Below are 13412 nucleotides of genomic sequence, written 5' to 3'. Positions count from 1 at the left end.
CAGCGAAATATCGGATACGCAATAAAATTAAACAATGAGTTCTCTGTTATTAAATAATGGCTTCTCGCCCGTCGATCGACGACGCTTCCAGAGCGTGATTTTGCTCGCCGTGTTCAATGAATGGACTACGTTGTATTTTCGTTCATTCGTATCGCCGAGAAGCCAAAAAACGATGATTCATGGGACAGGCGGGCATAATGCGTCGTCAAATCCAGTGTGCGCTGGCGTATTTGATTAAGTTGTATTTTCGATGATTTACGTGCCACTTGTGAAATTTTGCGCGAGAGCCCCACTTGCTGCGTTAAGTGGGTTTTACGCCTAATTACTATATACTGTGGGGCCGATGTTGCCGTTTTCAATGGCGACCCTCTACTGACTTTTTTTTATCGAACAGTGTTGCCATCCTTCCCTTACATGCTCATTATTATTAAATCCCTTTGGCTTTCGTCTTTTTTATTCGGCAAATCACATTCTTCTCTGACATACTATTATTATAATTAGATCAGGGCTCTAAATGTACCGGAAATGTTCCGGTTCATAAAATCTCCAAAATTATCGCTCCGTCTCGTGGAAATATTAATTCGACCGCCTGAGCTAGATATGTCATAATAAAAAAATCTAACATATTTATTTTTATAAAATACATATACAATTAGATAACAACGTTAATATTTTCATAAAATTATCGAGCGCTCCGGTTCGTAAAATTCTCCATTTCGAGCGCTGAATTAGATACAATTCTTACGTGCTAAGTACATGTTAAATATTTTGACAGTTAATCAAGGAATTTTGGACTACGTACGCCCATTGTTGACTAGGAGGCAGGGCTCGAAATGGACCGGAACGCACCGGAGCGCCGTTCTGGTTCATAAAATCTCCAAAATTATCGCTCCATCTTGTGGAAATATTAATTTGACCGCCTGAGCTAGATATGTCATATAATAAAAAATCTAACAGACTTATTTTTATAAAATACATATACAATTAGATAACAACGTTAATATTTTCATAAAATTATCGAGCGCTCCGGTTCGTAAAATTTTCCATTTCGAGCGCTGCTAGGAGGTCAGGTGACATGGTTATACCTAATAATTAATTTAATCTATCGGGAGGCCCAATAATCATGGGACACTACCTATCATGTGATTATCACATAAAGCCGTGTTTCCTACAACTAGTTAGGTATGTAGACTTTAAAAAAATGTATATAATGTTAGATTACATAAAGCGCATTGGTTAAAGGCTAAAGAAGATAATGAAATAATATTATTGATTAATTAAACAAAATGATATTATTCTAAGATGTCACGTTTGCTTTTCGTTAAAGAAGAATTTCAAATAAATCGCTCGCGAAGATTGGCGACCAGGAGACAACCGACGCAGACAGATAAAACTCCAGAAACGGTCCACGGTCGCCCCATGTGTGGCCGCTCACGAGCACCATAATATATAATATTATATTGCTTATAGAGACACGGCACGACGCCGTATACGTAATAGTATCCGATACAGATACCGCATATAGATACCATATTTTTTAACAAGCTGTTCAGAATGATACGCAGCAGTGGATTAGAAAAGGCACGCAAAAACAAGCGAGTAAGTTATACAAAGAAAGAAAGCCGATACAGATTGCGGAATTGGAAAATTAGTAATAATTGGTAAGAAATACATTAAAAAGTACTTACAGAGAAGATCCCAAACTTCATTCTTGATTCTGAACCGATTTTTTTAAAAATGAAAAGCTAAAATTTTATTAACGAACTATCGGCTTGAATTAACTACCTGTAAGTACCAGTTAGGGTGGCCGTTATTTTCCAATTTTCAATTTCATTCGCAACACCCCCAGTGGGTCTATTCTATGCTTATCGACCGCTAAAGTGATAAAGTGAAAAATATTATCAAACTTAGGGTAGGTTTGTATCAAAATATTAGCACTTATTGTAACAATTACACGAAGCCGGTTTTTATTGTTGCAATAAGTGCTATATTTTAACAGCACCTATCTTGCTGCTGTTAAAATATCGCACTTATTGCAACAATAAAAACCGGCTTCGTGTAATTGTTACAATAAGTGCTAATATTTTGATACAAACCTACCCTAAGTTTGATACTATTTATCAATTTAGTGTTCGATAAGTATAGAATAGACCCACAGATTGGTTCAATTTGATGAAAACATAGGTAATTCCTATAAAGTTTCAGTTCGAACATGAGGGGAAATGGTGCCCCTGGCCCCACTCCAAACATTGATTTTATCGAAAAACATACGTTTTCCATAACCTTGGATACCCTCTTCGGGAAGCGCTCAATATCTACATCAAATTGTCGAGTACCTAATTAATGAAAAAAAAGGTAAAAATAAATCTTTAGGCATGATTCTTTATAATATAGACAAAAGATCCTATGTATCTATAATAGTGCAATAGTACCTATTATTGCTTTAATGTATGGGTGGCCAACCTTTTCAGCAGCCGGGCCAGATTCTAAAAATGAGATTTCCTACCGGGCCGCACAACCGTTTTTTTCTATTATACAAACCAAAAACTTCTCAGTGACTCTTCTCTTCTTTGGTCCAACATCTTTACTACTTGACTCCATTGTGGGTCTTCAGTTTTAACAAAACAACCATCAGTGATATAATATAACTTTCTGACAAAAGATGAGATGACGTTGGAGATTTGAAAAAAATATGTAAAGTCCATAAGTATCTGATTCATTACTAAAATTAAAATATCGTTTGTAAATAAAGTAAAATACTAAAAATGGTCTTCTATTTTTTATACAAAAAAGAGAAATCTACAAAATTAAAGCCAAACATCATAGAATAATTAAAAAAATAATAACTGGGTTTGCTTACCTTCGCTTTCGTCGGACTCCTAATGTTTTTAGTCATATAGCCCGCAGAGATGATCACAACCTTGGAAAACTCATGCTATTGGGTCATGTTGAATGACGGAGAGGGCGAGGAAAATATCCTTCCAGGAGGATAGACCAATTGAAGAATGACACATGATTCAAACTGATAAGGTCCTACGTGCCGCTAAATGCTGAGTGGGTGGAACCAAGTCGTGGAGAATGCTGTCAGATGGACAAATCATCTGGGTCACGTTCTTCAGCCATAAGGTCCCGACGAAGAAGGGAGGTTTAATTTTGAAGTAAATTTATTCAACTCGGTTACGTACGCACAAATTATTAAATCAAGGATTTTTGCTAAATTAAAGACATAACGATGGCTTAAAGTTCAAATTTGCTAACTCCACTTTTGAAAACTTTACAAGAGAGTAAAAACTTGTTATTTTGTTACTTTTTAACCTATTAAGAAAATTTAAAATGACAGATTGTTTATTTTATCAAAACGGACATTATCGTCTCATAAAATTAAAAATATAACCATTCGTTTATTTTATATGGACGAATTTAGGAGTAACCAAAATTGCAGGTTAAAAAATTTAAAAATTAATTATGTTTCATGGAGCTATCAACTTTTATTCTTAAATTTTATTGTAATTCTAAACAACATAATGAGTATTTTGAAAATTATGTACTTAATTAATTACAAATGATAACTTAACATAACCTATAGGTAAGTAACACATTAAAACCCTAAATTTTTTTTAAGTTATTCATGAGGTATTTTGAATACGTAATCTATTACAAATTTAACAATATAACTTAAAATTAACACAATATTAAAAATAATTAAATTATATATTAGGTATTTATGACAAGGGATAATTTCAAAAGTTATTCATGTGGAAGATTATCATAGAACTCGTGATAGTCCCCATGAATCGTCATTTTTAAGTCTTACAGGTCATTGAATTTTCTATTTCTAATTTTCAATCGTGTCATGTGTAAACGGACCAAAGTATCAATAGGTTTTGGTAGTATGTTGGTATTCCTCCTTTGGGGTAAAATTTTCCAGGCATCGTTAAATCGTAATTTATAATATAATTATTATATCACTGCTGGATTTATATTGAAGGCCACGTATGTCAGTAACCTTAAATGATACAGAAAATTATTATAAATAAAATGGTAATATCATTACAGTATGACCAGCGCTCGGAATGGACAGGAACGCACCGGAGCGCCGTTGTGGTTCGTGGAATTCCAAAATATACCGTTCCGGCTCGTGGATTCATTTAAAATTGCGTTGCGGTTCGTTAGATTGAGATAATTATATATGAATGTATCTTTTAAAGTTTTTCTCAAAATTAAAAATTAACGAAGTTATGTTATGCCGGGCGTGCAAGGGTTAAAAATAAAAATTATGACATCCCTAAATTTCTTTCAACCTTCTTATTTTGTGTCGATATGTCCATGCCTAAATGCATTGTCTAAATAACAAGAAACAACCAGCTGCAAGCGTAAATTACTTTATTACCCAAAAAAATGTGCCTTGCTGACACTATTTGAAAACTCTTAAAAAATAAAGTATACATTGTTTAATAATTTCTAAAGGATGAAACATTTCAAATCTCAATACAATCTTGCCTTTGACTTACGCATTGTTAATTTACTTACCTACTAATTTATTATATTATTTTATTCGGAGTGACAAAAATTATTACTTCGCCATTTATTTTCGGGTGAATGAATTGTGTTTTCGATGGTTAAATTAGTACAAAAAAGTTTGATAATTTGACTCGTGCAATCCGCTATAATATTCCTATTAGTTGCCTTTTAAAATATTTTGTATTATTTAAGATATAAATACGTTTCTAAACAAAATTGTTTATATTATTAGTTTGGTGTTTTTTTGCTACATTCTAGTAAGTTTTGTGTTTTAATTTTAACTGTGTGTTTAACTTGATTTTTTAATAAAAAATTGTTCTAAAAGTTGGTCAAAAATGTCATCAGGCGAAACGTGTTAACCGAAACTATTGAAAAATATTTTGTCGCAGGTAACGTAACGCTGGCCACATACCTACACAATTTGATCATTTAAAAAATGATATTGAGTGGTTATTTATAAAAATAATGAAGGTATTATAAAGTAGTAGGTAATTCGTGTAAATCTGCTAAAACCACATTACATTACATTAGGAATTCACTCCAATAACCATTGAAGTGGCAACAGATGGTATTCATCTCAACAATTAACTTTTCTTAAAAAAAGCTTATGACGTGTCGTAAACCCCTCTTTTTACGATGTTTACATTTGTTTTGTAATTTACATTATTGTTGAATTGCGACTATAGTACAATAAATCTTGTGATATAACTACTACATTCATTCATTTATTTGCCATAGGTCATGATGAGTACCTGTGGATGAATACTTTCCTTATAATAGGCTTTATAATATAATATTTTAAAAAGTCTATTATGTTAAATTCGCTTTTTCTTCGTAACACTAAGTGGATAATCACCCTTACAATTATCTTTTTTAATAAGTACTTTCCTGTGGGATACAAATTCGCCATTTTTACATACTTAATTATATTATTACATATATACCTATATACTATTGTCGCTGGTATCCAAACTGATTTAAGATAATTCTGGCCACACGCAAAATTTGATAATTTTGTGGATATTTATAAAAATAATGAAGGCTTAATTACGTAGTAGGTACTTCGTGTAAATCTGCTAAAACATTAGGAATTCTTTCCGGTGGACAATACAGTGGCAACATCTGTTCTGTGATTCAATAATTATTATCATCTCAACAACTTGACTTGTGTTAAAAAAATATTTATGATAAGTCGTAAACCCCAATTTTCACAATGAATAATGAATGATTTTTTCTACAAAAATGTGTTTGGGCCATTGATGGTTTGGGCAGAAAATATTGAATAGCCTTCTGCAGAGTTTATTTATTTGGGACGTTCCTATTGTATTACAATTATTATTACATGCATTGTAGCTTGTGACTTTAAAAATAATAGAAATAATACATAGGTAGTGTGGAGAGAACTTTTACATAATTTTTGTTTGTAAATTTGTTTAAAAAAAATATAGGAATATCCTTTAATAAAAATGTACGACTATCATAATATCTGTATTGTATGTAGGTACCTATTATCATTTCCATGGCAATAATAACGTGAGTAGGGAAGGACAAACAATATAGATTGAATCGTTTAGAATAAGTAGGTACTAACAAATTAGGTACCTATGTGTCCAGTGCGGACATCTAATTATCTTAGGTGGTGTTAGTCATAGATTATTAAATAAATACGGTGGTAGATGTATATTACAATAATTGTAACCAAAGCATCACCATTGTAACATAACATGCATACAATACAATATTAGTCCTTATAATGTTGAATATAGTAGGTACTAATTAATGACAATTTTATATTATTCTATAAGAATCGCGCTTAGCAACCTGAGTTTCACCTTCCGTCATGTTTTATCTTATATAAATGAAAATGACACACCATTGGTAATTTAATTACAAATAATGCTATGTTTACGTTGTTTGGATGACTTGAAACTTTTATTAGATGTAGGTACGGCCTTCTTATAGTGGAGAAGGTTCAAAATAAATCTTTGAGAATCCTTTAAAGCTGTGTGGATAGTGGATACTATCCATGGTTTTATCCGATTGATTTCTCAAGACGTATGCTTACATACTGTATTCTGAAAGTTAAAAAGAGAGCTAGGTATTTAGGCTACGTACTTTTTCCAACTTATATCTACCCAGTACAAATGAGAACTCTGCCATTATTGGTACTTAGTATTGATTTTATTATATACTAGCTGAAGTACCCGGCTTCGCACAGGGTCGCTTCGTGGTTATATTTATCTTAGATATTTGAAAAATAATAAAAGGTAATTATTTTTTTAATATTAAAATATCAGTGTAATACAATATGGCAATATGAAAATAATTCTAATAGGAGTAAAGGTCAAACATAAGAACACTAAATTAAAATCGAATCCAAAATATGAAAACGTTATTAATGTTATTAATATGTAGTAAAAAAAAAACAAAATTGGATGGAACAAACAAACAACAAACTTTGTATTTTATATAATAATAATTTAGCAACCTTCGCAGGTGTGCGCACAACAACTGACAAAAGTTTCATCGCAATCGGATGAATGGTATAGGAACGCATACGAATAGAAGTAGAAGATGATTTTCTAATTCAGAAATCTTCGTGGGCATGCGCACGACAACTCACCAAAGTTTCATTGCAATCGGATGAATGGTGTAGGTACGCATTCGAATAGAAGAAGAAGATGATGGTTGTACTAATTCAGAAACCTTCGCAGGCGTGCGCACGACAACTCACCAAAGTTTCATTGCAATCGGATGAATGGTATAGGAACACATACGAATATAAGAAGATAGAATAGAAGAAGAAGATGATTGTACTAATTCAGAAACCCTCGCGGGTGTTGGCACAATTACTGACGAAATTTTTATTGCAATCGGATGAATGGAATAGAAACGCATACGAATAGAAGAATATAGAATAGAAGAAGAAGAAGAAGAAGATAGTTGTACTAATTCAAAAACCATTGCGGGTGTTACCACAACAACTGACGAAGGTTTCATCGCAATCGGATGAATGGTATAGGGACCATACAAATAAAAGAAGATAGAATGAAGAAGAAGAAGAAGAAGATGGTTGTACTAATTCAGAAACCTTCGCGGGTGTTGGCACAATTACTGACGACAATTTTATTGCAATCAGATGAATGGAATAGGAACGCATACGAATAGAAAAATATAGAATAGAAGAAGAAGAAGAAGAAGAAGAAGAAGAAGATGGTTGTACTAATTCAAAAACCATTGCGGGTGTTACCACAAAAACTGACGAAGGTTTCATTGCAATCGGATGAACGGTATAGGGACCATACGAATAAAAGAAGATAGAATGAAGAAGAAGAAGAAGATGGTTGTACTATTTCAGAAACCTTTGCGGGTGTTAACACAACAACTGACGAAGGTTTCATCGCAATCGGATGAATGGTATAGGAACCATACGAATAAAAGAAGATAGAATGAAGAAGAAGAAGAAGATGATGATTTTTCTAATTCAAAAACCTTCATGGGTGTGCATAAAACCACTTACCAAAATTTCATTGCAATCGGATGAATGGTATAGGAACCATACGAATAGAAAAATATAGAATAGAAGAAGAAGAAGAAGATGGTTGTACTTATTCAGAAACCTTCGCGGGTGTTGGCACAATTACTGACGACAATTTTATTGCAATCGGATGAATGGAATAGGAACGCATACGAATAGAAAAATATAGAATAGAAGAAGAAGAAGATGGTTGTACTAATTCAAAAACCATTGCGGGTGTTACCACAAAAACTGACGAAGGTTTCATTGGAATCGGATGAATGGTATAGGGACCATACGAATAAAAGAAGATAGAATGAAGAAGAAGAAGAAGAAGAAGAAGAAGATGATTGTACTATTTCAGAAACCTTTGCGGGTGTTAACACAACAACTGACGAAGGTTTCATCGCAATCGGATGAATGGTATAGGAACCATACGAATAAAAGAAGATAGAATGATGAAGAAGAAGAAAATGATGATTTTTCTAATTCAGAAACCTTCATGGGTGTGCATACAACCACTTACCAAAATTTCATTGCAATCGGATGAATGGTATAGGAACCATACGAATAGAAAAATATAGAATAGAAGAAGAAGAAGAAGAAGATGATGATTTTTCTAATTCAGAAACCTTTATGGGTGTGCATATAACCACTTACCAAAATTTCATCGCAATCGGATGAATGGTATAGGAACGCATACGGGACAGACATACAGACAGACAGACATACATTCATTTTTATATATTAGTATAGCCTATACTCTTTGCGCAAGTGCAAGCAATAAGTTTACAAAGTTTTATCGCAATCGGATGAACGGTATGGCTGCGCATTCAATACGAACAAACAAACACACAAATATTAATTTTTATATATTAGATTATTTTATAACTTTCTTGATAATCTAAGTTGTTTGTTCTGCCAAGGTGCAATAATTGCTAATGATAATTGGGCAGGAAATAACTATGTTCAACCAAATCGCTTCGGATAATCGTATATTCCACCTGCGTGAGAGAGTTTATGTGAACGCTATTTTATAAATTCTTGGTATAGGTAGGCACTTACTGTTTTTTCTAATACTATTTCTTTATTTTTTAAACACTATTTTAATACTATTTCTTGATGTTTGATATTCTGTGCTCGTATTTAAATGGAATTTGTAAAATTTTCTATAACTACGTAAATATTTTTTTAATTTGAATCTATAAGGTACTTATGTGGATATGTTGTTTGTTATGACTAATTAATTACAAACTTATCTATCCCAAATGAGACAGTAAGTTATAATCAGTGACGAGTGGTGGTAGAGGTATCATGCACTGGTTATAGTGGTAGATAAAGTAAAAATAAAGAATAATACAATTTTTGACGGTATACTTTGTTAAAACAAGATTATTTCGCCTGCGGCGCTGACAATCCTTACCAACCTGCCCAATATAGATCCATGTAAGAAGTTTAAAGTTTATTGTTGCATTTTTATATCAAAAGTACGTACGTACGTAAAGAAAGGATTAGCATAAGTACTTAGTTTCGGAAAATTATACAGCGTTCCTGTTCGTGAAATTTTCCATTTCGAGCACTGAATATGACGTAGTATTGAACACGTAAAGTAAGATGGAAGTATAACAATAATTCTAATGCACTATGTACCTTTGGATCGCCTTTCTTCTTTCCTGGTCTTGTGGTTGTGTGGTACTGTACTGCATCGAAAGTTTTGAAAAATGTATGATTCAAATACTTTACTTGATATGCTGGATTTTTTTTTGCTGCTTTACAGATGCTGTAATATTCTGCAGGAACAGATATATCTTTCTTTTTTAGTTGTCTTTCAATGCATGCGTGCATTGAATCGGCTTCCAATTGGGTGTGGCCTACCTCTAGGTATTTCTGCTCTATGGTGATCCCATGCATCATCGCGATATTTAACAGAGCATTAGCCAGCACAGAGCACAGAATTCCGGTTTTGGTAGGTGCATCCACTGCTGTATAATATTACTTTGACACCATCATGGACCTCTATTTGGCATAAAATATTGTCAACAATAAAACTTGATATGATATTGGTGAACTCCTTTGCGTTGAGGCCACCTTCAGCATCATTCCATAAATAGCAGTATCCTTCTTTGGATTTTAAATTGAAGAAACAAAAATTGTGTACGCATAATTTAAATTGTAATATAAACTTGAGACATTAGATTTAGGAAACAAGAGAACGGACCGAAGGTCCATTGTAAAGACATATTGCTCTGTTTCTTTTTTTTTTACTTTTTTCGTCTATTTCTTCTTCTTTCTTCGCCGAGTGTAGCTGATGTTAAATATCCAACACATGGCCGACTTTGAAAGCTGCGCATTTTTCACACATATCTTTCTTAGACTAGAATGGTTATAATGTTCTCTATATCTAAGTATTTATGGAAAGAACCGGTTGACAACGCTTTTACATCTTTTGTTACACACCAATCGTTCTTATACAAATTAAAAAGTGCGGTTTTTGAGGTACTTTTGAATTTTATTTGAACACAACGGAAAAAGAGTAACTCCTTTGATTGATTTAGCAAGGATAATATATAACACATATTTATAAAATATGGGTGTATATATTTATGGAAAACATGGTTTGTACTCAAAATTACACGTTGAGAATGTTTTGTTTGTATTATCGACAGAAATAAACCAACTTTTAGACGATTTATCTGTAGAGCTGTTTACTAATGACACGGTTCTGATAGATCTGGATACAAAATGGCGGAGTTATAGATTTTGCAGCAGTGGCGCACCCAGGGGGGGGGGCAAGGGGCCCTGGCACCCCCCAAAATTATCAGAATGATTTTAGACACCCAATCCCTAATGGAACTGTCAAAAAATTCTCGGTGTCCATCCGAATTCCGGAGTGGTGTAGGTAATGGCTGACAGGGCTCTAGCCTGGGGGCCCGGGCTGTGGGGGGGCCCGGCGTGTCGGGTTGACCAGATAAGTGAGATAAACACACATCATGCATTAGCTTTAATAATAAAAAAGTCGCCTGCGGCGCTATTATACTTCATAACCATGAACATGTTCAATTATGTAATTGTGCAATATATTTTTTGATTATTATGTGTCGATACTCGATAGCTCCATTATTAAAGTAAATGTATTAAAAATCGCCAATATTTCACTGTATGAGTACCCTTAATTTGAACTAAAACACAATTTGAAAAACGTTAATGTGGTGTTTCACACTGCCTTTACGAGAGTCGATTAAGATGCTGATGTTTGAGGTATCCTCGTTACGTACCTTATTTCAGTAGTAGGACCAGCAAGGAGTGGCACAACGCCCAAAAAACAACTCTTGGCGGCCCCTACGGTCGTAAAGTTAGGTCTAAATGACAAGTTGCGTCGGTGCGACCACTCGCCATCTGACGGAGAGGACCATCGCGGCCCTCCAGAATGCGATTTTTTCCCAACGGGACAGCTTCTGAAAAGGTATGCAAGGGTTAGTGGATTGAGGTTCTAGAAGAAGTGGGTCCAACCTCAAGTTTTCTTTCAACCCTGTTTCTGATCAAGAAAGAAGATGGGACCCTATGCCCATTACGAGGTTCCAGCCGTCTTAACAGAAGACTGGCTAGTAATAATAGATCTAAGCCAGGCGTACCTCCAGGTACCCATGGCTTCTCAACATCGTCGATTCGTTCGACTAGCCTACCAAGGAGAGCTCCTACAATTCACGTGTCTCCCGTTCGTGCTGTCAGCCACTCCGATTATGTTGGCATCCCTGACTAATTGGGTCGCCGAACGCCTACGAAAGAATGGCTGAGAATATTCACTTACCTAGATGACTTCTTAGTAGCCAACCAATCCGAGAAACAGTCTCGGTTCAGATAACCTTCCTACAGTCTTTAGGGTGGTTAATAAATATTAAAAGATGCTGTCTGAACCCAAGCCAACAATGAGGGTTCCTGGACATCACGTGGGACACACACAACAAGCGGAGGTTTCTGTCGCCGGAGAAGTGTGTAGCACTCCGTCACTATCTGCTAATGCAGGTACAAAAAAGCAGTTGGTCCCTCAGACAGGCACATATCCAATCCCTTCTGGGGTGACTCAACTTCACATCCTACCTCCACGAGGAAGGTTGCATTGCCGACGGCTACAACGCTCCAGTCATCAATATGGCCGAGGTCCCATCCTCGCCAATTGATGACAATCCCACCACAGGCCCAACAGGACATCATGTGGTGGCCCTAGGGCCTAGGCGATAGGATCCTCAGATTTGACACAATGCAGGAACAAAAAGGCAGTTGGTCCCTCAGGCAGGCAAATGTTCAATCCCTTCTGGGGCGACTTAACTTCGCATCCTACCTCCACGAGGAAGGTTGCATTGCCGACGGCTACAACGCTCCAGTCATCAATATTGTCGAGGTCCCATTCTCGCCAATAGGCGACAATCCCACCACAGGCCTAACATGACATCATGTGGTGATTCTAGGTGATAGGTTCCTCAGAGTTGACACACAGAACGACATTCAATCACTTCCTGACAACAGATGCAGCCGACACAGGCTAGGGAGCCCAACTAAGTGAACACCACCTATCAGGTACGTGGGAACAAGGCCAGTTAGCATGGCATGGCATTCCAACAGGAAGGAAATGTTTGCAATTCAATCTCGGGTACAATCAATCATAGGATCAGATCTGCTTCTGCAGACAGACAACAAAACAGTGGTGGCATACGTAAACAACGAGGGCGGCACAAAATCTGTCACCCTCCTAAACCTATGCCGACAGATACTAGTATTTACCAGTCGAGCCAACATCACGTTTACTGCACAATACTTCCGCAGAAATTACAACTGCGTGGCAGATCATCTCTCCCGCAGACAACTCATTCCCGAATGGCACCTCATCAACACCGCAACCACCCCCCTGTTTCAAAGATGGGGTGTTCCCGAAGTCGATTTATTCGCAAGCGAAACAGCATATGTCATTGCAACGTATGTGTCACGAGACGTTACAGACAGTGGCGCGCGGTTTCACGACGCCTTCAGCCGAGTGTAGGACTTCAGACTGGCGTGGATATTTCCCCCACTAAACATATTTTCACGAGTCCTAGCGCATCTGAACTCAGCAAAATGGAAGTACTTACTAGTGGCACCGAGCTGGGAACAATGCTTTTTGGGAGTGGACTTACGAAAAGGGGCGATAGTACCTCCTTATACAATGCCTCACCTACATACGACACTAGTAGGTATGGAGACCAACCGTCCACCTCCAAGGACCCAGGACCTGTCCCTTTAACTATGGATAATTTCGGGTGGGGTGAAATAACATCAAATTGAATGGTGGAAACAGTATTCTGGTTACGGAAACTCGTCTGCATGTCAAACCCAAGGAGAG

This window comes from Rhyacophila brunnea, unplaced genomic scaffold (assembly GCF_057557595.1).
Source record: "Rhyacophila brunnea isolate RB1 unplaced genomic scaffold, BYU_Rbru_1.0 scaffold_5, whole genome shotgun sequence".
Lineage (NCBI taxonomy): Eukaryota > Metazoa > Arthropoda > Insecta > Trichoptera > Rhyacophilidae > Rhyacophila > Rhyacophila brunnea.
This window is presented reverse-complemented; position numbering follows the sequence as displayed.